This window comes from Paroedura picta, chromosome 3, assembly GCF_049243985.1.
Source record: "Paroedura picta isolate Pp20150507F chromosome 3, Ppicta_v3.0, whole genome shotgun sequence".
In the NCBI taxonomy this organism is placed as follows: Eukaryota; Metazoa; Chordata; class Lepidosauria; order Squamata; family Gekkonidae; genus Paroedura; species Paroedura picta.
The window spans coordinates 127146808-127168487 of record NC_135371.1 but is presented as its reverse complement, the minus strand read 5'-3'; the positions used below and the strand labels follow the sequence as shown (position 1 = coordinate 127168487).

General features: G+C 44.9%; 1 long non-coding RNA gene across 2 annotated transcripts in view; it reads right to left on the bottom strand.

Moving 5' to 3' along the window:
- Positions 1–21680, bottom strand: part of LOC143831323 (uncharacterized) — a 211091-nt gene that overhangs the window by 60807 nt on the left and 128604 nt on the right. The window lies entirely within an intron of this gene.

Genomic DNA, 21680 nt, shown 5'->3' with positions numbered 1-21680 from the left:
CCCAGGCCCACCGTTACGGGAACACGGGATCTTCTGTAGGAAAGTCTTCACCATGCGCCCCTGTCTCTGACTGCTTCTTTTAGTTGGTTCATGGTGTGTACAAACTCACCTAGGGCCCCCTCCCTTCTACCCCTTCCAGGTCCATCATTGGCCTTTTAGGGAGAAGGTTGACATGACTATATATGGTCATATCACCCAAAAAATGTTAACAATTTTTAAAATATGTATATATATAAATTAATTAACCCTACTCATTCAGGAAACCCTTCCAGGGCTGTCAAAAAAAAAAAAAAAACCCTGGGTTTCACAAAACCCTGATTGTCACAGACTGATTTGGATGAAAGACTAAGGAATACCAGGCTTGTGACATGGAGGCAGGCAATGGCAAACCACCCCTGAATGTCTCTTGCCTTTAAACCTCTATGAGGTTGCCATAAGTCAGCTGTGACTTGATGGTGTAAACAATATAAATCACACAGAGACACCACAGTAGTAAATATCATCTCAAAAAGTCAATTTTTGTCTTTTGCTTTTTACTTTGAGATGGTAAAGGTAGATGAGATGTAGGGGAGGGTGGATGCTGTGACAAAGCAGTATATAATCACATATGCTCTGCACAGACTCTCCCCACAATTTGACATAATCAAACTCTTTCCAAATAGATGAACAGTGTTGCTGACTTTTTGGCTGCAATGATCACTAACTGTGAATGGCATAGATCTGATGATAAGGCATGCAGTATCTTTGCAAAGGATGCTGTAGTTGCCTCCATACTTTGATGTCAGTTAAAGGTCTGGGACAGTGGAATCCTGAGGAGTATAATACCCTTCTAAAGCCATTGAAACCAGTTTGTTTAGAAGGGTGTAAACACTGCTTGGAATTGCAAGATTAAAATCTGATTTGAGATACTGGAGTAACTTCGACTTGTTCTGTGCCATGCTTTCCCCCTTGAGTAGTTTTTTCCATAAATGTTTAATGAAAAAGGAAACTGGGGGGGGGGGAAGGCAAACCCTCTCTCTTTCCATTATGAAAGAAAGAAAACTAACTTCTCCCGCTGGTCAGAGCTACAAGCAAAGAGCCAGCTGGGTACACAGATTGCAAATTCTGCTTCCAAACCTAGCTGGCTGATTGGCTAACAAAGAGGGAATAAGGTTGCATCCTATTTTTAGCTTCTCTTGCAGCCGGCTCTTATGTCACAGGCCTGTGCAGGGACAGGGCTGCCTGCCGCACTAGATGATGATTTCCAGCAGCATTAAATCCCCCTGCCTAATGCGTGTTTTTAAAAAATTAATAGCGACTAGAAGGAAGCACAGTTTTACACACTCCTGTTTAAACAACCACTCCTGACAAAATAAAATCTTTGCAAATGAATATTTAGGGACAGTGAGAAGCACAGAATAGCACAGTAATCCTCTACCAACAATCTCTTCTCCCCTTCCTGTAAACAGAAGGTTCCAATGTGATTTATATGCCTTCAATCAGGAGAAAGTCTGCAGTCACAGAAAGCTGCAGTTCTTACAAAGGAATTCTTGGTGCCCATTGTATTGGCATTTCCACCATTCCTCTTTCTTACTTGAAGGCAAACCAGAGATAAACTAAAGTGCAAGCCAAGAATACCTCCATGGCCATTTGTATTAAGAATCAAAACATATTCTCCAGAATTTCCCCAAGTGTTTGTAATGTCTGCTTACCAGGAGGGTTTCCTGATTAATGTGTGTGTTTGTGATAGGCTTGCCACCCTCCTGGTGGGGACTGGAGATCTCAAAGAATTACAACTGATCTCTGGACAGCGGAGATCAGTTTCCCTGGAGGAAATGGCCTGTCAATCAAGCCAGGCAGCCAATCCCCTTTCTCCATTTTTTAAAGGCCCCGTGATGCCTACAATTTTTTTTTAATCAATACTTCTCCATTTAAACGCATATGCATCTAATCATAGATGCATAGTGCTTTTTGGACACCACTCCTTATGGAATAATGAGTCTTGATACTTTTAAAAATTAGTCTAATTCCTGATTTTTTGGGGGGGGGGACTTTAGACAGGCATGCTTGGGGGGCGGATTTCTGGCATTGTCTGCATGCTTGTCCAGCTACTTGTTGCTCGAGGCTGTTCTTCATTTTTAAAAAAATAATTCCTATCCCAGGGAACAAGGAAGAGGGAGGTGGGTGCAAGGGCAGGACGTTGGAGGTGGAGGTAGCAATTCTTCACCTCCATGCATTTCTTTTGCTGCTGGCCTGCTGGCCGTCTGCTGGGGGATTGTGCTTTTAAGGAGGGTGAATCCACTTTATGTGATTCCAAAACTAGAGCTTTAAAATGGCATCCCTAGGTCTAGAAATAGAATTATAAATAAAAATCAATCAATAAAACAGCAGAGCAGTTGTCAAGACTCAACAGCCTGTGGTAGTTCTAGTCTTATAAATAGGCCTTTTAATCTAAATTTGGTATATGAAAGAATTCACAGCAAACACTTGTCAAAAGTCCACAAGAATTTAGCACCATTCAGTGCGATCTCTTCACAACATAGTCGCTTCTGTTTCTCTTTGTTTTTCCAAAGTGATGACAACTGAAGCCGCAAAACAACAAACAGGCTTATTTGAGCTATTTAAAAGCCCCCCCCCCAAACCCCAAAGAGTGGATAGATTCTGATCTCTGATATGTTGACGGAAGCACCCTTCTTCTTTCTAAGGAAGGGGGGGGGTGTAGCCAAGATGTTAAGAAGAGCAGCTTAGAATTTGGATAACAAATACGACCACCGGAAAAAAAAATCCTCTTAAAATATTCCACGGATTAGTTCATTATGCAATTGCACTCCTGGGGCTTAGTGACAGTCATACTTTGAAAGGCCTTGTGTGTCAAATCTAATTTGTATGGCCTCAGAGTAGTGCTCCTCTATTGCTGGGAAGAGAGAGGGAGAGACAGAAAGAGAGATTGTGTTCCCTTCTTTTGGCACAAGGGGGCAGGGGAGAAGGGACCAGACCAGACCACATAAAACTACCCCACACACCTGCTGCTGTACCCCCGGGGCCGGTCTGGGCAACAGATGACAGGGCTGTAGGAAATGTAAGGAGAGAGGGAGGAGGGAAAGGAAAGAAGCAAGGAAAACAGAAGCAGGGCAAGGAAGAGAAAGAGGGTGGCAAGAAGCAATAAGGGAAACACTACCTGATCCTGTTGGCTTGCTGTCCCAGGAATTTATGAGGAAGGTGAATAGCAAAGCACAGCTATTCAGATATTCTACCAAAAATGTAGAGTCTACTATGAGCATGTGTTTAGGTAGCTATGTGTCACAACATACAGATTTCTCCCCCATTTCCAACACAGTAATACCTTGTCTGGGGACAGTGCAGGCTTTGATAGGGTTGCCAACATTCAGGTGGTGGCTGGAGATCTCCTGGGATTACAATTGATTTCCAGATCGGTTCAGATCGGTTACAGATCGATAACAGATTGGTTCAGCAGGAGAAAATAGCTGCTTTGGATGGTCTCCAGCATTATATTTATTTTATTTATTTATTATATTTATATACCACCCTCCCCGAAGGCTCAGGGTGGTTTACATCAAACAGGAACAATACAAATAATACAATAATAACTATAACATTATGAACAATAGAACATTGGAGAGATACTCCACTGAAGCCCCCACAGGTCCCACTCTCAAAATCTTCAGGTATTTCCCAACGCAGAGCTCAGCACAGCTGCTAGTATTTGGCCTCAGTTCAGTCATTATAAGCTTGCCAGCTGTTGGAGCAAATCTAGGGGCCTAGGAGGAGGCACGCTAGGAAGTGTGTGTGTGTGTGTGTGTGTGTGGTGTGGGGGGGGGGGCACAGTGGCCCAGAAGAGACTGGAGCCAGCAGCAGCCAAGAGTGAAACCTGGCTTCTGTATTCCATGCAGAAGTCCAATAGCCAGAAGGTGTCATCAGCCAGCACCAGACCAGCAGCAGCGGTACCGGCTCAGTGCAAAGCTCAGACTCCACCACAGCAGGGGTGCAGCACTGAAAGAGTTTCCCTCACATGCACAACCTGGCCCAGCCAGGAAGGCCAGAATGTAGGGCTGCCCCCCCCCCAATCCTGGCTCCATCCCCATCCCCAAGTTTCCAAGTACTTCCTGACCAAGATCTGACCACCTTACCAGAATGACAGGTTCATAGCAGGCTTGGGCCAAGGAGAAATGGTAGAAGGGCTACAGGTGGCCTGCCAGCCCTCTCTGCCCACCACAGATGGCCTCTGAGGTAAGACACTGGGGTGATGAACGGTAAGCACCTGCCAGCTGAAGTTGGGAGGAGGGAATGGGATATGAAAGGTGGGGCAATCAACATTTAAAAGGAAGGCTCCTGTAGCAGGAGGAAGAGGAAGTGTTGGAATTGCAATCAGCAAGTAATTTGAAGTCAGTTCTGAAGGGCTGTTAAGTGGTTTAAGCAGCTAAACTGCACCTGTGTGTTCACTAGTGGTGTGGGTTGGTCAGTGTTGAGATTGCAGACATGAGCAGTGGAAAAACCCTGCTCATGATCTAAGATAGGGATCCCCAACATGTGGTCCTTCGACTAATTGGAGGTGGGCCCTGAAGGACGCCTCCCCCCCCCCCGGCCCTTTACAATGCACTTCGGGTATCATTGTCTCCCATCACTCCCAGATGGGACTATCTCATTGCAGAGAAACAAGCACAGGGTTCCCATTAATTTGTCATTGTCATGAGTTAACATTTCCATGAAAATAAAATGTTCCTTATGTTCATTGTTATGGCGTGTCTGTATCTTATTTTGAAGGGATGTTTAAACATTACCATAGCGATCAGAGAGCGTTAGGGCAATGGTTGAGAGTAGAGGAGTAAACTACCCCCCCCCACCGGGCCTCAGTAAAAAGCGTTGAGTGGTCCCCGGCGTTGAGTGGTCCCCAGTGATAAAAAGGTTGGGGACCACTGATCTAAGAGATCCCTTTGTTTGTTCAGGAAGATCAGACCTCTGAAGCATGCCAGTAGCAGCCATTAATGCTCTGCTTTCTCCAACCATTGAAGTGTAGGCTGCCTGCTGCCTAGCCTTAGAGGCTTGCAATGTGCTGCCTTTGTAACTACTCTTTAAGCTTTCGTAATCTGCTTCAATAAGAAATATATTCCATTTATTTCTGTAAATAATCTTTCCCAGTACATAGTTGTTGTTGTTAGGTGCGAAGTCGTGTCCGACCCATCACGACCCCATGGACAATGATCCTCCAGGCCTTCCTGTCCTCTACAATTCCCTGGAGTTCATTTAAATTTGCACCTACTGCTTCAGTGATTCCATCCAGCCACCTCATTCTCTGTCGTCCCCTTCTTCTTTTGCCCTCAACCGCTCCCAGCATTAGGCTCTTCTCCAGGGAGTCCTTCCTTCTCATGAGGTGGCCAAAGTATTTGAGTTTCATCTTCAGGATTTGGCCTTCTAAGGAGTAATCCGGGCTGATCTCTTCTAGGACTGACAGGTTTGTTCACCTTGCAGTCCAAGGGACTCGCAAGAGTCTTCTCCAGCATCAGAGTTCAAAAGCCTCAATTCTTTGACGCTTGGCCTTCCTTATGGTCCAACTTTCACAGCCATACATTGCAACTGGGAATACCATAGCCTTGACTAAACACACTTCTGTTGGCAGGGTGATGTCTCTGCTTTTTAGGATGCAGTCTAGATTTGCCATAGCTTTCCTCCCCAGGAGCAAGCGTCTTTTAATTTCTTTGTTGCAGTCCCCATCTGCAGTGATCTTGGAGCCCAGGAAAATAAAATCTGTCACTATCTCCATTTCTTCCCCATCTATTTGCCAGGAATTGAGAGGGCCGGATTGTTTTCTTGATGTTGAGTTTCAAGCCAACTTTTGCACTCTCCTCCTTCACCCGCATCAACAGGCTTTTTAGTTCCTCTTCACTTTCTGCCATTAGAGTGGTATCATCTGCATATCTGAGGTTGTCGATATTTCTCCCTGCAATCTTGATCCCAATTTGTGACTCCTCTAACCCCACCTTTCTCATGATGTGCTCCGCATACAAGTTAAATAGGCAAGGCGACAGTATACAGCCTTGCTGAACTCCTTTCTCAATTTTGAACCAATCAGTGATTGCATGTTCAGTTCTCACTGTTTCTCAAGAGACAAATAAGATGCTCTGGTATTCTCATCTCTTTAATAACTTGCCACAATTTGTTGTGCTCCACACAATCAAAGTCTTTAGTATAGTCAATGAAGCATAAGTAGATGTTCTTCTGGAACTCCCTAGCTTTCTCCATGATCCAGCATATGTTAGCAATTTGATCTCTAGTTCCTCTGCCTCTTCGAAATCCTGCCTGTACTTCTGGAAGTTCTCGGTCCACATATTGTTGGGAGCCTAGCTTGTAGGATTTCTAGCATAACTTTGCTAGCATGAGAAATGAGTGCAATGGTGCGATAGTTTGAATATTCTTTGGCATTGCCCTTCTTTGGGATTGGAATGTAAACTGACCTTTTCCAATCCTGTGGCCATTGTTGAGTTTTCCAAATTTGCTGGCATATTGAGTGTAGCACTTTTACTGCATCGTCTTTTAAGATTTTGAATAGTTCAACTGGAATGCTGTCACCACCACTAGCTTTATTGTTGCTCAGACTTCCTAAGGCCCATTTGACTTCACATTCTAGGATGTCTGGCTCCAGGTCAGTAACTACTCCATCGTGGTTATCAGGGATGTTAAGCTCTCAAGTAGTAGTAGTTTATTGAAACAGTCTTAGGCCAGCGCAAAAATAAAACACAAATACAGAAACAGAAACAGAAGGGGGGAAACAGTCCTTATCCATCATAAAACTAGAATAAAACTAGTGTAATATAATGGGTACAACTTGCACCAAAGAGTCTCCTTACCATGAGGCATCAACTGTTACAGGTGGCAAAAAAAGAAGAAAAAAATCCTTTGCTGTAATAGCTGACAAGTCGGTGTTCTCATCCTTCAATAACCAGTAGTAAAAAATGTTAGGGCCATTCTGCACCCAGAAAATGAGGTGAAATTGTTGCCTCTTGCAGACGCTTAAAAAAAAATGTTTTACATGACGTCATCAGCATCCAGTGTTCCAGCAGCAAACTGGCAGCTACATCCTCCATTTTAAAGCGCTAGCTAGGGGATCCAGAAAACTGGATTCCCTCAGCCTTGTAGCGCAAATGGGAGGAGAACAGCCAGCAGCCAATAGCAAAATATCTGTGCATAACCAAAGTGTCCAGAAGTAGTGTGATCTCCATCTATAGCGCCGACCCTTGTGCCTGCCCCCTTTTCCCTTCTCCCTGGAACGGGGCTTTTTTTTTTTGTAGCAAGATACCTGGAGCAACATTGCTTAAGCCAGGCAAAGTTAAAAAAAAAATCCACCCACCAGTTGTCGCAAAAAGCATGCCTCTCCCCCCTCCCCCCCCAAAAACGGGGGCAAAATTACTTTTGTGGCTCTTCAAGCCTCATAATTCCAAAACGGGGTGGCATTAAAATATGCAATATGGATCTATAATTAGATGCATAGGCTTAACAACAGTGAATTTCTACTTTTAAAAAATTGGTTTCCCTTTAAAGCTAGGAGAAAGCTGATTGGCTGGCTGCCATGATTGACAGGCAGGGTATTGTGAGTCCCTCTCTGCAGCCATTTTAATCAGCTGTGTGGAGTGCCAGGAAGCATGGGAAAGTGGGAGAAGAAAGTGGGAGAGCGATGAGGTGTGAAATGGCTTGGGGCGTGATTTTTAATAGCGTTAAGCAATAGCACTGGCTTGACACTATTTTTTTATACGTGCAGAATGGCCCTTACTTTCCCAGTAAAGATTACTCTTTTTTTAAACCTCAAAGCGCTGTGAGACTGGCTCTGTGCCTCATCCACAAATACATTCAAAATGCCCTGTTACTCTGCAGCTCTATTTCTCTAGAGGGGCTCAAGATCGAGCTATGTCCAAAAGTCCCAACAGGAAAGAAGAAAAATTGCTTTGGAGCCTGGGAGAGCACCATCCTGGGCAGTGTGAAGAGCCAGGTGGCATATGAAGAAGAAGAAGAAGAAGAAGAGTTGGTTCTTATATGCCGCTTTTCCCTACCCGAAGGAGGCTCAGAGTGGCTTACAGTCGCCTTCCCATTCCTCTCCCCACAACAGACACCCTATGAGGTGGGTGAGGCTGAGAGAGCGCTGATATCACTGCTCAGTCAGAACAGTTTTATCAGTGCCGTGGCGAGCCCAAGGTCACCCAGCTGGTTGCATGTGGGGGAGTGCAGAATCGAACCTGGCATGCCAGATTAGAAGTCCGCACTCCTAACCACTACACCAAACTGGCTCTCCTTCCTTTCCCCATTGTGAGGCCTGGGAGCACTGCCCATCCCATAGCAGAATGGCCAAAGAGTTGCAGGTGGGACCAGACAAGAGCTCCTAAGCTAGGCATGTGGAACCTGGGGATCCCTTGGAATTACAGCTCATATCCAGGCAACAGAGATCAATTTCCCTGGAGAAAACTACTGCTTTGAAGGTGAACTATATGTTATTTTACCCCACTGAAGTCCCTCCCCAAATCCTACTGTCTGCAGGATCTACCCCCAAAGTCTTCAGGTTTTTCCCAACCCAGAGCTGGCAACCTAGTTTAGACTAATCCCCATCAACGAGAAGTAAAATACAGTTAAGAAAGGGCATGTTCCTAATCCAGAGCCACTGGTGAAATCTGGCATTTTGGGCAGCAGAACAAAGACTCTGCCATATTTCGGTTGCATGGAAATTCCAAATAACCCGAAAGTGGCAGTCATAGGCCAGAGATCAGGGCAATTTGTGGCTGCCAGGCTAACCAGCCCAGCTAATAATGAAGAAAGTATTGGAGGGATCAAACTAGGAAGAAGCAAATTAGATGCTTCCTGTTGTCTCAGAATGGGGACAACTGTAGTAAATCAACAGAGTTAAAACAAGGTCTATTGTAGCACAAGAATGTTGCAATAGTATAACAGTGAATGGCATTTCTTGGCATCCACAGAGGGAGAATCTCTTGTCAGGGAGTCACACGCTAATAATATGTGACAGATAAATTAAACTGCACCATACTCTTGTGCTGTAGTAAGCTTCAGATAGTCCAAATGGATTCCCAATCAGTCCCAAACAAGGTTGCCCCAGGGCTTATTTTCATGACATGTTTATTTAAAATCCACTAGTAAAAAGAGCAATTAAGTCTGGAGACCATGAATCATTCATTCTGCTAAAAGGGGTTTAATAGTGTTATGTGAATAGGGCAGAGGACAACCTCATTCCAAAATTTGTGGTAAAGGGGGAGTTATCCCAACCTGATTCTTCTTCCTAATTTCTACCCTGACTAACAAATTAAGCCTCTTGCATTTAAAGCCTTCTCATGTCTTTCCTGACATTAGTCATCTTTACTGTCTCTTTCACTTGATCCCCACTTTTACCTACCAATTCCTAACCTCCCTGTTTTCTGTGTCCTGTACAGCACTCAGTCAGTAGTACACTGTTGGCTAAAATAGGAAGCATTGGAGTGACATTATATATCTACACCTTCCACAAAGAGAACTGAAAAAAACCTGATTGTTAATCTCATCACTCCATGAAGCCTGATTCTCAAAAAGCTGATTAGTGAACCAATCTTGTGCTGATTTTCAATGCCTTCCACCAAAAGGTCCTGTTCAAGTCTCTCTTTTTCTGCTTTAAGTACAGAGTAAGAGAAACCTACAGGGAAGGGCAGCATATAAAAACAAAAATAAATAAATATTGATGCATCTGAAACCAAACTGAAAACACATCTTGGAAGTCTCTGCAACATTATAGAAGATATTCATGCACACTCATTGTGCTGGGAGCTGGCAATATCAGAAGGAGAATGTGAGCTGCAGAAAAATATATATACTCTTGAACTGTGGCTACCCCAGTGCATCTGTATGGTTATATAAGTATCAGGAACTTTGTGAGATACATAACAGGAAGCATAATGATACAGCATCTGACCATTTACCCATTAGCTCCTGGTGCTTGAGCTATGGGTTGGAACCAGCTTAGCATTATTAGCACAAAGGCTGCTTGCTAAGGAACCCCATCTGCCCTCCATGTAGGTGTCACAATCTGGTTTTGATTCTGCTATTGATCTTTTATTTCTCCTCTAACCCCCTCCCATTAAATCTCCTACCTCAAGCAGCCCCCTTCCCCAGATCCTATCAGCATCCCCTGGGGCTTGAAAGAGATGCAGCCAATTCAACACCATCAGTAGAGAGACATACAGGTAAGGTGTTTGTTTGGGGAGTCCATTGATTAAACATCATTAAAACAGATTGCCTTGAGCAGGGAGAAACCTACCAGTGTGGTATTGCTATGACTGGGATTCTAGCTGTGAGGGGTATTTATGTTATTTATTAATTGCTGAGCAAGGCCGGCATAAGCAGTAGCAATGACATTATTTTGCTGATTAATTGTTGCAAAATGATCACTGGTATTGTAGTGTTAGCTGCATACAAATAGTTCCCGCATGGAAAAGTGGTGGAAAATAATAGAGCAGGCACTTGCACAATTAATGTAATGAGACTAATTAATTTGAAAATAATACCCAAGGGTTAAGGATTTTCGGGAGGGGGAAAGAAAAGAAAGAAAGAAAAGCAAAAGCAGGGCTTTAGTGCCCCGCAGGAATTAACATTATTCTGGCTTTGATTGTTGCATTCATGTGATAATATTCACTGAAGCACATCTCTTGTGGCAGAGGCTCTTTTACCCCCGGCTCCCTCTTCTGCAATAGATGTGAACGCTGCCATTCAAAAGCCAACATTTGTTCACAAAGTATGTCAGCACTGACTCCAATGATCAGTTTGGCTTTTTTTTTGCTGTTACAATTTAGACTCCGGTCACTGTCCCTATGGGTGGGTATTCTTATAATCACAGCAGCTGGTTTGGAGAGACAATGGAACTGTGATGCCACACAAACAGCTGCATGGAGCATTGCCTGGACTGAAAAGGCTGGGGGTGGGGGAGGAGAAGGAATGGTGTGAACAAAGCGCCTGCGGAGAGAGATGCTGGGAAACTTTTCTCCAGTGTTTGTAAAATAATCATCCTACCTTTTCCATGAAGACCTTATATGAAACATTCCCCCCCCCCAGTCCACTTTTATTCCCAAATGAAACGAATCCCAAGAACACATTGGCTTTCATCCATTCCTTATCAACCTGGCCTCTCCTTTCCTACCTTTCCTTATGTTGTTACCTCACTGCTGAAATATAGAGTGTAACCTACTTGGGGCAGAGACCTAGCTTTTAATTTAAGAAACATGGTAAAATGGTAAGATTAATTCCCATAAACTTTACATAAACGAAAACGAGAAGGAAAATGCAATGCTATGTATGGATATCATAGATGTTTTTGAAACCAGGGGAGTAACAACAGCATTGCAGTGCTGGATAAGTACATTATTAGCATCTTAACATTTGAACAGCCATGTCAAATTCTGTCCAAAGCTGCTTCCACACAGTAGCCTTTGCTATTTAGCTCCCAGCAGCCATCATTTCCCTATCCTAATCTACTGGGCTCCCTCCTTTTAGGGGGCTTTACAAAAAAGGGGAAGGAAAAATAATGGGAAATCAGCTCCCCCCCAGATTTGAGGGGAAATTGGAGCAAGTAGGGGAAAAGCTGAGCAGAGGATGACTAAAGACAACATGTGGATGTTCGACCCGACCCCTCGCTGCAGTTTGAATAAGCACAGCATTAATAATGTCAAACTGAAACAAACCTCTGAGTGGAAACAACCCTAGTTTCGCTACTGTATAAAGGGATCGACAAAAAAGAGAGCTGATGTGGTGTTCCCCTGTGTTCAGAGAAGCAAAGAGAATAGCTCTTTGCTTAAAAGCAATAGGGAAATATTGTAAATATATAAATAGTAAGATCAAATAAAAGAGAGAAAAATGTGTGCAGAAGTATAACAGCCTGCAGGATTCTATTAACCGAACCAGTTCTTTTTACAAAACCATTTGATCATACCTCTCTCCCTATCTCTTTTATATATATATAAAAGTGGTATGTCTATATTTCCATTGCCATACTTACCAGAGAAATATATGTGTATGTAATCTATTTGTTTCAGTTAACATATTGAAGATGGCTAGTCCAAGAGAAGTAGTAGTATTAAAGCAAAGAAAGAAAGAAAGAAAGAAAGAAAGAAAGAAAGAAAGAAAGAAAGAAAGAAAGAAAGAAAGAAAGAAAGATTCCATGAATGTTGAATCGTATGGGCTTGATTTAGTCCTCAGGATACTCATACCACCTTAGTTACCTTGATAAAGTTAAGAGGGGTCTGGCCTCTAATAGTCACCATTGAGCAATGGCAACAACAACAGGGGTGCCTCTATCTAGAAATATAGCATCCATTTAGAAACATGTATACCCACACAACATATGCTATACATATGTATTTATTTATATTTTATAGGGCACCCCTCTCCAAGTAGTCTTGGGTGGTTCACAACAGTTCATGGATTAAAAACGCATTGTTGTTGTTGTTATGTGCGAAGTCGTGTCCGACCCATCGCGACCCCATGGACAATGATCCTCCAGGCCTTCCTGTCCTCTACCATTCCCCGGAGTCCATTTAAGTTTGCACCGACTGCTTCAGTGACTCCATCCAGCCACCTCATTCTCTGTCGCCCCCTTCTTCTTTTGCCCTCAATCGCTCCCAGCATTAGGCTCTTCTCCAGGGAGTCCTTCCTTCTCATGAGGTGGCCAAAGTATTTGAGTTTCATCTTCAGGATCTGGCCTTCTAAAGAGCAGTCAGGGCTGATCTCATCTAGGACTGACCGGTTTGTTCGCCTTGCAGTCCAAGGGACTCGCAAGAGTCTTCTCCAGCACCAGAGTTCAAAAGCCTCAATTCTTTGACGCTCGGCCTTCCTTATGGTCCAACTTTCGCAGCCATACATTGCAACTGGGAAGACCATAGCCTTGACTAAACGCACTTTTGTTGGCAGGGTGATGTCTCTGCTTTTTAGGATGCTGTCTAGATTTGCCATAGATTTCCTCCCCAGGAGCAAGCGTCTTTTAATTTCTTTGCTGCAGTCCCCATCTGCAGTGATCTTGGAGCCCAGGAAAATAAAATCTGTCACTATCTCCATTTCTTCATTTCTTCTTTTTTTAAAAACGCATACAATAGATAAATTTCAAAGTCTTAAGATTCAATCTAACATCAGTTCAACATTTTACACTAAAGAATCAAGGAGCATGCTCCATCAAATTTTCCCCTACTGTGCCTGGAGACTAAGTATGGTATGCCAGTAATAGCCAGGTGCAGGATGGCGGGAGCCGGGGTCAGGGGGGGGGGGATTCAGATGGTAATGGTGGACCTTGGCCTCAACCAAATGCCTGGTGAAAGAGTGCTGTTTTGCAGACCCTTCAGAACTTAGGAAGTTCCATAAAGGCCCATGTTCCTGCTGGCTGGAACCTGATGGACCAAAGTGAAAAGGGAATCATCCATTTGATGAATGATATCAGCATCCGACAGAACGGTTTAGACTGGAGCCTGGGGAAGACCCAGTGATGAAACTGATATGCTGGCCTCCCAAACAGATATTATTTTAACTATCTGGGCTATGTAAATTTTAAACAAAATTAAGTCTCTGTAACTCTGAACTGAGAAAATATATGCAAACTAAAGGGATATACAGTGTCTGGAGATTTTGAATGATTTTTGAATTCCTAAATTATTAATTTTTTTTCATACATATGGCTGATGAACATCTAGGTTTTTTAAAAGGTAAGGATCAATTTTTGCTGTTTATTCTCAGATAAAATGGGTAGTCAGTGGGCAAACCATTAAACAGACATCACCTACAGAACTGATAAAATATTATTGATATTGTAAGGGAAGACAGCAGCCAAAAGTATTGCTAAGTGACTGACCACAATATGCCTTCTGCCACACAGAAGAGGTTACTGTTACTCAATTTTACTACTTCAAGACTTCCGACTTCCTGATTACTTTCCTTCTTAGCCCTCACCTTCCTCTGCTTTTTACACATAACTCACTGGTGGTGGTGGTGGAAAGTGACATCAAATTAGAGCCAACTTATGGCAACCTCATAGGGTTTTGAAGACAAGAGATGTTCAGAGGTGGTTTGCCACTGCCTGCCTCTGCATAACAACCCTGGACTTCCCTGATGGTCTCCCATCCAAGTATTATCCAGGTCAACCCTACTTAGCTTCCAAGATCTGATGAGACTGATCTAGTCTGGGCCATCCAGGTTAGCGATGGTTCAGTAGCCGTACTCTTTCCTGGCTTCCTTTCAAATACGCTTTTACTCACTTCAAATCACCAAAGTGGGAGTGTTTCTGCTCTGCCCTAATTTTCTCTCCTGCCCATCCTGTATAGTCTTCTCTGTGGGAGCTTTGGGGCTATATGTAGTTCTATTCCCACCCTGGACTTGAAATGATTAAGCTTGAAATGGTGGTGGTTTACTTTCTTTTTTTACAGAGTCAAACAAATAGGGTATCTGCATGTACATACAGCAGGATGGACAAATAATTTCCAGTGGTTGAAATTTACAGCTAAAGAGAGTGATTAATCTGGCAGAAAGCGAGGATTTACAACACTGCTAAACAACGGGCGGCTAGTAAAAACAGATGTGGTGGCTTGATCTAACAATATTTACTTCATATATTTTGGCAATTTACATTTTAACAACATAACTTAATAACTTTTGTGTGATTAAGTGGTCTTTGTCTAGCCTCTTAAATTTGGTACAACTTGATGGACTTTTTAAAGAAGGCTCAAAAATGTAACAGCAAAACTACAGAAAAATCTGTTTTGATTCTACTGAATTGGAGAGCAGAAGAAGCTTGTTTCTTATTCAATAAAAACTGACTTTTAAAATCCTTAGCTTATTAGCAGGATCTCTTAACAGCAACATTATGCAAAGGCACAGAAGTGGAAATCCTGAAACTCTCTTATGGGATTATATTGGGCCCACAAAGCATGGGACACGTGAAAAATGAAACATTAATAATTGTTAAAAGCTTACAACAGGAAAATGATGTTTACAATGTAGGGGTCACATTTTAAGATCACACAGAATATATAAGAATATATACAGAGAAAACAAAACAATAAAGGAACAGGTACCAGAAACAGGTCAGAATGTATGAAGAACAAAATTCTTATATAGTTCATCAACAACAACAGCAAAAGCTGTTCCACCAGAAAACTATCTGAAAGATACAAGCAGAATTAACATGAAGGGCGGCTTAGTCCAGCTGTAAGCTGTACCATGGGAGGTTTTGTGCTGATCAGCAGGCAACTTTAGACCCTGAAGATTTGCTCCTATCATTTATGGATACAGCCTAAAATTTGTTGTTGCCACCTCCATCCCTTTACATAGCTGACAAGGACTATTGTGAGACTAGTCTTGGTCATGCCAATGGTAAATTGCTTAGAGTGCTTTTCAAAAAACCCTTACTGTACTCTCAGTGGCATGCTTTTTCAAAGGGTGCCCGAACTTGTCTGCAGCAGAAGAGCTACATTTGAGTCAAGCAGCACCTTAAAGACCAACAAGATATACAAGGCATGGGCTTCTGAAAGACAAAGTTCCCTTTGTCAGATATAGTTGAATGCTGTAGTGCCAAACTAAAGGCAGATGTTATTAATTTTTTTCATGGTATTGTGGATTAAGGGCTGAAGAGCATTTGTGGCCCAAATCATGGCAGAGGCATTGCTAAAGCCCTGCAATGCCTATTGCTTCTTTTCTTCAAGTTTCTCAGTCTGCTTTTTGTTTCAGTTTGATGAGCTTGTTTTGAAACTTGGTGTATGGGAACTAAAATATTTGAAAACTATGCCGGGGGGGGGGGGGTATTGTAGGGGAGAATAAGTAGGTTGTAAGGAGTAAGGTTGCCCTTACAGTCCACTGATTCTGTCTGCAAATACCTCCCAATCTCTGCATCTGTATTAGAAGAAAATATGGTGCTGTGACTGGTGCATCCCTCAAAAGTCTAGCTTTGTCCTTTGAATATATCTCCAATGCATAGATATTTAGAGTAGGGAGTTTAAATTTCCTCCTTCTTCTGTCCTGTTAAAACTCTGACTGGAATACATCTAATAGTAAACAAGCTGGCCCCTGGATGGCTGGGCAATGCTGTTTAACCTTTCAGCTGGTCCCCTATCATGATGTGGCTGATCTGTGTACTCTAATGAGGTGTTCCCTTGAAGTCATCTTGGGACTGGATTCAGCAGCTTGATTACTAGTACTACAGGTGCCAGGCAGAACATGAATCCCACGCCATCCTGCAGTTACTCCATTAGCTGCCAAGCAGTTACAGGACTCAGTTATCACTTACAAGCCTCTTCATGGCCCAGGTAGGACCACATTGCTTACAATGCTCTGCCTCAGCAGCTTTGGTTGAATTTTTTAGGGTTCCATGTAAATTGGTAAGATCATCAACCACCCACATATGTTCACTCTCTGTGGTGGTTCCTACCTTATGGAATGGCATGCCTAGGGAGGTCAGAATGGGAGCCTTTCTTGCAAATGTGCAAAACAGAAGTATTCAGGAAGGTGTTCTTGTAATGCAATTGATCTGTAGAGGGACAAAATGTCCCAGAAGGACAATTTCATATTGGGAGGATTAAATATCACACTGTTCACTATATATTATACTGTAAGTTCACGTTGTTAGTCAGTTTTGTTCTAGTGTTCTTGCATTGTTCATCCAATACTGTATATACATTTCCCCCCTATTTCTGTAATCTGTCTCAAGTCAAAGTGAAAAGGGTGGGTTACAAATAAGTTAAATAAAAAATAAAGCCTCAAAATGCCCCAGATGGGCAGAAAAATAGGTTTCTAATGAAAAATTACAGAAAAATGAAAAATGCTACAAAAGGATGGAATGTTGAGATAAACTAGGTGTTAGTTAACTAAATAAATTAAATGTCCACGCGGACACGCCCCCTTCAGTTCATGGCGGAGACCTGGTGTCATCCATGGCAACACTGGGACTTTCGCAATTTGTTGCTGGGCCCACCCATCACGCCGACCACACACTCAACTTGATTTTCGGCGCTGGGATAGAGGTGGATCTGGATACAGCTCTAGCTGTGCCGTGGTCAGACCACTATGCCCTGCGGGCCCGGCTCAGGATACTACCTCCCCTCCAGTTGGGCGGTGGGCGCATTTTAGCCCGCCCGCGGAGACTCATGGATCCAATCGTATTCCGGAATGCTCTGCGGCAGTGGTCCCCAACCTTTCCGAGGCTGGGGACCGGCAGGGCATCGGGCCGCGCCCCCGCGGACCGCGCCCGTGCGGGCCACACCCGCGGATCGGGCCGCGCCCGCGGGCCGCGCCCATGGGCCGCGGCCACGCCGCGCCCATGGGCCGCGCCCACGCCGCGCCCGCGGATCGGGCCGCACCCGAGCCGCGCCCGCGAGCCGCGCCCGGGCTGTGCCCACGGATCGGGCCGCGCCCACGCGGATCGGGCCGAGCGGGCGTGGCCCGCACAGGCGCGGCCCGGCCCTGATTCCCTCTCCCCACCTCCCGCAGTAAGAAGCTTCCCGGGCCGCAAGCTTGCGGCCTGGGAAGTTTTTTACTGCGGGGGCGGGGCGGGGAGAGGGAGCCGCGGCCCGGCGCCATGGCCTTTGCGGCCCGGCACCGGGCCGCGGTCCGCAGGTTGGGGACCACTGCTCTGCGGGACCGATGCCTCCTGGCGAATCACTAGCGGCCTTGGTGGTGGACTGGCAGTCCCGCCTGACGGCTGCTATAGATAAGATCGCTCCTAAACATCCTCTCTGCCCTCGATTCAAACGGGGAGCTTTGGGTACACCGGGGAGCTTTGGGAGAAGAAAAGGGAAGTGAGACGACTGGAGCGAGTGTGGCGGAAGACTCGCGATGAAGCTATGAGAATATTTTATCGCACGCTTATGAGGGCGTATGAGATGGCAGTGAAAGTGGCAAAACGTGAATTTTTTGCCGTGGAAATCGCGTCTGCAAGCTCTCGCCCGGCCCAATTATTTAGGGTAGTTAGATCTCTTACTGCCCTTGAGGGGCGCCAAAATAGTAGCAAATTGGAACTTGGCTGTGAGGCATTAGCGAGCTATTTTGCGGACAAAATCTCGTCACTCCGCCACGATCTTCCCACCACAGTTAATACAGTAAACGAACTGGAGGCCTGTTGGCCACCTTTGGGGGTGACGTTTGATGGCTTCAGACGGCTCTCCTTACCCGAAGTAGACAAGTTGCTAGGTTCGGTTAGGGTGACCATTTGCCCCCTTGACCCCTGTCCATCATGGCTCCTCAAGGGAGGTGGCCAGAGGATAGGAGGCCAGCTCAGGGACATTATCAACCTCTCCCTGGAGTCTGGAGAATTCCCTGAGCAGCTGAAGGGGGCAGTGGTTTACCCTCTCCTGAAAAGATCCATGCTGGACCCGCGGGACCCCGCCAGCTACCGCCCAGTGTCGCACTTGGCGTTCCTGGGCAAGGTGGTGGAAAGGGCTGTGGCAGACCAGCTCCTGGAATTTTTGGAAGAAACTTCGGCACTCAATCCATATCAGTCTGGCTTTCGACCTGGCCACGGGGTGGAGACGGTGTTGGTCGCCCTGTTGGATAACCTCCGCCGCCAGCTGGATAGGGGCGGGTCGGCAGTACTGGTTCTTCTGGACCTGTCGGCCGCTTTTGACATTGTGGATCACGAACTGTTGGTCCACCACCTCGCTGGCACGGGGATACGGGGCACAGCTCTACGCTGGATACGCTCCTTTCTCCAAGACCGGACCCAGAGGGTTGCAGTGGGGGTAAGTTCTTGCGCTCCTACAGACTCCCTTGTGGGGTCCCCCAGGGCGCGGTCCTCTCCCCCACATTGTTCAACATCTTTATGCACCCTCTGGCCCAGCTGGTACGGAGTTTTGGGCTGGGTTGCCATTAGTACGCTGATGATACCCAGCTCTATCTCCTCATGGACGGCCACCCAGACTCCCCCCCCCGGAACCATTTGCCAGATGTTTGGAAGCGGTGACGAAATGGTTCAAGCAGAGTCGCATGAAACTCAACCCCTCCAAGATGGAAGTCCTGTGGCTGGGACGTAGGGGGCAGGACCAGGAAGCGCGCTTACCCACCCTGGCAGGGACACAACTTACCATCGCGTCCAAGGCCAGGAATTTGGGTGTGATCATTGATGCCTCCCTGACTTTGGAGGTGCAGGTCAAAAAAGTAGCCGGCCAGGCATTTTTCCACCTTCGCCAGGCTCGACTACTAGCGTCCTACCTGTCCCTTGAACACTTAGCCACAGTGATCCATGCAACGGTCACCTCCAGAATAGATTTCTGTAACTCGCTCTATGCGGGCCTTCCCTTATCCTTGATCCAGAAACTTCAGCTAGTGCAAAACGCAGCTGCTAGGGTCCTCACTGATACACCTTGGAGGACCCACATCCAGCCAGTGCTGAGGCAGCTGCACTAGTTGCCAATTGCTGCCTGGATCCAGTCAAGGTTTTGGTTTTAACCTTCAAGGCTTTATGTGAGTTGGGACCCACATACCTGAGGGACCGCCTATCACCCTATGCCCCCCGCAGGGCCTTGCGCTCTGCGGGTGAAAATCTGCTGGTCATTCCCGGCCCTAGGGAAGCACACATGGCCTTTTCAGTCCTGGCCCCCGCCTGGTGGAATGAGCTCCCGGGAGAGCTGTGGGCCCTGCGGGATCTTTCATCATTCCGCAGGGCCTGCAAAACGGAGCTCTTCCGCCAGGTTTATGGTTGAGGCCAGGGCTGATAATATAGATCTATGCCTCCCCTGGGATTTGGGAGTTGGGAGCTGAAGTGAACATCATCAGGATGTTCCTCTCCACCTGCCAGTAGTGGCAGGGGGGGAAGTTGAGTTGCCGATCTTGCCATGCTGGGAATGTTATTATTGTTTTTTAATGGGGTTTTAACGGGGATTTTAAGATGCTGTAACCCGCCACGAGCCGCAAGGGAGTGGTGGGGAATAAATCTAATAATAATAATAATAATAATAATAATAATAAGATGAGCAGGGGGGAAAATAAATCTTCAAAGAACATTGTGAATCCCAGAAGGGAAGATATGGGATAGCATGGATTTCTAAATGGTTCTCTCCTCCTTGGAGTTCCCCAAAGTTATTACTTGTAATATTCATATAACAATCTTATTTCCAATGTACAGATTCTTTGACTTCTTTCAGGGCTATTCCGCACCCGATAAGTTGAGTGAAATACTCATATTATACTCAACTTATACAGATGCCATATTTTTGGCATTTTGCATGATGTTGCCAACATCCAGCGTCTAAGCAGCAAATTGGTAGCTACATCCTCCATTTTAAAGTGCTAGCTGGGGAATCACATAAAGTGGATTCCCCCAACTAAAAAGTGCAAGCTAGAGGAGAGCACCCAGGAAGCCACACACTAAGCAAATATGTGGAGCTGAAGTAGCAGTATCTCTGCCTACAATTCCCGCCCTTGGACCTGCCTCCCTCTCCCCTCTCCCAGAGACGTTTTTTTTTTTTTAAAGCAAACTGCCTGGAGCAACGAATAGGTGTTAAATCGTTCAGGCAAAGCAAACAATTTCCTCTCCCCAGTGAAAACAGAAAACATGCCTCTCTAAAGCCCTCCCCCCAAAATTGGGAATGAGATTAATTTTTAAAATATCCAAGGCTCATGATTCCATAAGGGGCGGCATTATAAAAAGCATCATGCATCTATGATTAGATGCATAGGTGTTTCAATGGAGAAGTTTTACTCTTAAAGAAATTCGCTTCCATCACGGGCCCTTTAAAACATGGAGAGAGGTGATTGGCTGCCTGGTTTGATTGACAGGCAGAGAGTTGCATTTAAAGGGCATTATTCTCTTCCGCCATTTTATGCAGGCACGCGGGTGCTGATGCGAGAAGGCACCAGACGAAAGCAAGAGAGCCAGAAGATGAGGAATGGCCAGAGGTGCATTATTTCTTAGCGTTACACCATTTTGCTGGTGTAATGCTACTTTTTTCAATGTGCCCTCTGTCAGTATCACCTCTAGGTGGGTCCTGGAAAGTTGGTTTTGGTTGTCACTTCCATTCCCCCCCTTTCTTTGGTGTTCTTAATCCTTTGTAGCTGATGCTTTTATGCTAAAGCTTTATGGCAGGGTTAGTCAAATTGCGGCCCTCCAGACATCTGTGGCACAGTTATACTTAACCCACATGTAGGCATGAATCCAGAGTTGTCATGAGTGTTTCTTTTCAAGGCCATTTCAGCATGTGGCAGAAGTAGGAAGAGCAATGTAATTTTGTGGTAACCAGCTGCATGAGAGCCCTGATGAAAATGGGTTTCATGAAGGTGTTAAGGAAAGCATCCTGATATTTCAAGCTACATGTGATTTTTCAAGAGAACCAGTATTTCTGAACAATTCTTTACAAGTCACTGAATCACTTGGATGCAAACAGTAAAGTTTATACATTAGATTGATTGATTGAATTTGTACACCGCCCTCCCCTAAGGTTCAGGGCGGTTCACATAGAATGTAAACAGGAACAATACATCAAACTCAGTGATTATAATGAATGAATGCCAGAGGCAAAACCCTGTGTTTAATAAAAAAGGTATTACTGTTAATTACATTACTATAGTTATCTCAAGCATTAAAAAATATCCATGGCATATATGTAAGATATTCCACCTTTTGTTTTATTATATTCTATGTATATAATTAAACATTTTACTGCACTTTTCTCCCACCCTAGGGACCCAAACCAACTTACAAA